This window comes from Poecilia reticulata, linkage group LG23 (genome assembly GCF_000633615.1).
Source record: "Poecilia reticulata strain Guanapo linkage group LG23, Guppy_female_1.0+MT, whole genome shotgun sequence".
NCBI lineage: Eukaryota > Metazoa > Chordata > Actinopteri > Cyprinodontiformes > Poeciliidae > Poecilia > Poecilia reticulata.
This window is the reverse complement of record NC_024353.1, coordinates 17620557-17624072: the sequence shown is the minus strand read 5'-3', so window position 1 is coordinate 17624072 and position 3516 is coordinate 17620557.

Genomic DNA, 3516 nt, shown 5'->3' with positions numbered 1-3516 from the left:
TGCGTCGAGGTGAGGCCGACTATTTCTAGCCGGAACCTCTCAGCCTCGCACACTAGCTCCGGCTCCTTCCCCACCAGAGAGGTGACGTTCCACGTCCCGAGAGCCATCTTCGTTTTTTCCTCTACAAAACAAAATTATAAATTTTTCTACTTCACATTGTCTAAGTTTTCTCCACCTTCTTTTTACATATCTTTTCATTTGCCAGATTGTGAGTTATCTTGTTTTTAGATCCGCTAAATGTAATTTCTGTATTGTATTGACCACTACAAGTACTTTGTAGTATAGCTTTGTAAATATTTTTATCTATATAAACCTTTCAATGGCAATTCTTGGTCATCACATAAATTATAAACCTGATTGCAGAGAAAACCATTATGTTCAGTAGACATTAATATTGGTCAGTCATGTGGGAAAAAATTCCAGTTGTGCGAAACTGAGAGGATTAAACTCACAAATCCTTCATCAAGTAATAACACACAGCTTGGACAAAAGAAAATTCATCCTATGGCTCAGTTAGTTTCTTTAATTAGATCTCCAATTAAGAAATAACAAAGAACATTCAATAGCATTAACTAGATCAAACACTTTCCCTCTCCTCTTTGTGTCGAACACAAAGAAATTCAATTAGCTTAATTAGCTTGGGTATTTTGCTCTTAATACAATTTAAGAATTACTTTCAACAAGTTGACAGTAAAACATCAATCAGAATAGAGCCGTAACGATTTGTTCCTCATGTTCTGTTTGAATCAAAGATCAAGCTACAGTCAGCAGGTTAGAACTGAGTTGCTGTAAGGACCGGTCCAGTTTGGGTGTAACATCACACACAACAAATCAGCCATGGGAATACAAATGACTGGATTTACAGGCAGCAGAGGTTATAATGGCAGCAGTTGTGGTGTGATCAGACACTTTGGAGTTTTAGGGTTAGCTCTCTCAAACTTCATCAGGTGGAGCCAATTCTGCTATTGGGACTTAACTGGTGCTAGAACCAACTAAAGAACAGTTCTTTGTATTTCTAAAACACTAGCTGTCCCAGAGCTCAGAGCCAGCCAGAGGACAGAGCTGCTGCAGTCAGGAGCTGCAGCACAGCAGCCAATCAGCAGCAGCCAAAGACATATAAAAAGCAATCAGCCCTTTGCAGGTGAGTCTTGCATTGTATATGTTCAAAGGTCTCCATAAGGTTTATGTCAGCTTAATTTAGTGTGAGAGAAAAGGTTTTGATAAACACAAAAATCATCTCTATGGAGTCAATTTCCAAATCCAGGCTGTTCTAAAAACGCAGCCCAGGGATCTTCTAGAAGTTTTTCCTCTGGTATTCAATAACTCCCACTCTTTTCCTTCTCATTTTGGCTGTTGGCTTCTAACAGCCAAAACACTCGACCCATTAGTAAAGTTTTTGACCAACTTGAAAACATCTGGGGCCTCATGCATAAAAGACTGCGCAGTTTTGACACTAAAACTTGGAGTACGGAAAAATGAAGAAAAGTGCGCCGCACAAAAAAATAAAAATAAATAAATAAAAAAATCGGATGCATAAAGCCATGCGCACTCACGGCTTTGTGCATCATTTCCTTTATAAATCCTAATTTAATAATAGAGCACAACTGCTGGTCCGCCCTGTCGCCACCCATAAATACATATGTAAATTTGTATAAATACCCGGAAGTCTGCCACCACGTGAAGCAATAACCATGGCAACGTCCTTGTTTGAAGCAGTATAAGTATTTACAATAATAATAATTATATATTTCATTTAAAAGGTGCTTTGAGGGCACATAATGTCACCTCACAAAAATAAAAATTAATTTTAAATAAAAAAAATAAAATAAAAAATTTTAAATAAAATAAAGAGATCGTGCCTGTCTGAACAGTAGCGCGTTCAGCCAGGATTTAAAGACAGACAGAGTCAGAGAGTCCTTTGAGTGGGAAAAGTGGACGTTTATTCTAACTAGTAGAATCGTGTGTATATGTTGTACATTTACAGAATAATATGGTTTATGTCCATAAGGCGCATTCACAAAGCGGGCGGCTCAGCTGAAGGATGACTGCAGCTGGACCGGTACCGCACGCCTTCTTTAAGCTTTACTCAGAGGTCCAGGATGATCAGTTTGAGCAATCTAAACGCTAATAAACCATCATCAACATTTCCCAGCAGATCAATATGATCTCTGAACAAATGCTCCCTCTGAATCTTCCATTGGGGATGTTCTCCATCAGAGCCAAAAGGCTCCAAAATTACGCGGCACACCTTTGCGCAGCTACTTCTACGTGTGATTGCATTCACACCTTGATCACCTTAAAAATAATCAAACCTGTTGATTATTTTTAATCAGCAGGTTTGAGTTAATCTGCTGATCCAATCCCGTTTTCTTTTTTTTAGTGAGAATGAAATTACCCCGCAGATGCAATTCATGTGCTTCGGCTCACGGACCAACGTATTACATCTTTATGAGACAAAAACTGAGAAAAAGTATATTTACATTCGAGCGAGGTTTCCACAAACTTCTATTTTTATTTTCTTTATTTTGTGTGCGTGTTAGCTTATTGTCTGAGGATAAATGCGCGGCTCAGTTTAATCGTTTACGCTTAAGCAATAAAATATTAAAAATAATGAAAAACATCGGCTTGGTGCTGCTTCTTGGTCTAAATAACACCGAATGTAGTCAGACTTCAGTGTATTTAGGGGAGTTTTGACGCTTTATGGAGCTTTAGCGGAAGTTCAGGCTGGAAGACTCCGCCCCCTTCGTTCGCCCATCGACGTCATGCTCATCTCTGACCTCAGCGCTGGACCTCACCCGGTGCGTTCAATCAGCAATCAGGCTCTGCATAAAAGGATCCACACCCAAACCGTCAGCTGCTTCCCAGCTGCGTTCAACCCACCACCTCCCCTTCTCCACCCACATCCTTCGGCTCTAGGATGGCACCCTTTCCCGACCACCACCACCACCACCAGTGTCGGGCCCCGGGAGAGAGAGCATCCCTAATCAGTTATCGGGATGTTCATCGAGTTCACATCAAATCTCAGCTCAAATTAGCTGCCGGGGTCTGAGCGCCAAAGAACTGTTATTCATTCCTGTCATTAAATCTTTTAATTGTTCCCCTTTGTCCGTCTGATGGAAGTATGGTTTTATATCGTCCACAGAAAACGTTTGCTTGGCTGCCGCACATTTTCACGCCAGCGAAAAAGTGTGCGTATATTTACGCAAACCTTGACGCAAAGTTAATTTTTATACATGCCGATTTTTGCATAAAATATGGGACTTTTTTGTGCGCACGCACGCTTTATGCATTAGGCCCCTGGTTAACTCCTACACCCAGAGGCCATAAACGCATAGATGCAGTGGTAATTGTACAGATTTAATGAACACAATGCTTTGCTTTACCCTGTTCTGTAAACATATTTGACTGTTAAAACGTTAAAAGTTTCTTTACCAGTCAGTTACTAAATCTGGCGTTGATGAAAAAGGAGAAAATGAAAAATCACAAACTATTGAAATGAATGATAATAAACTCAGC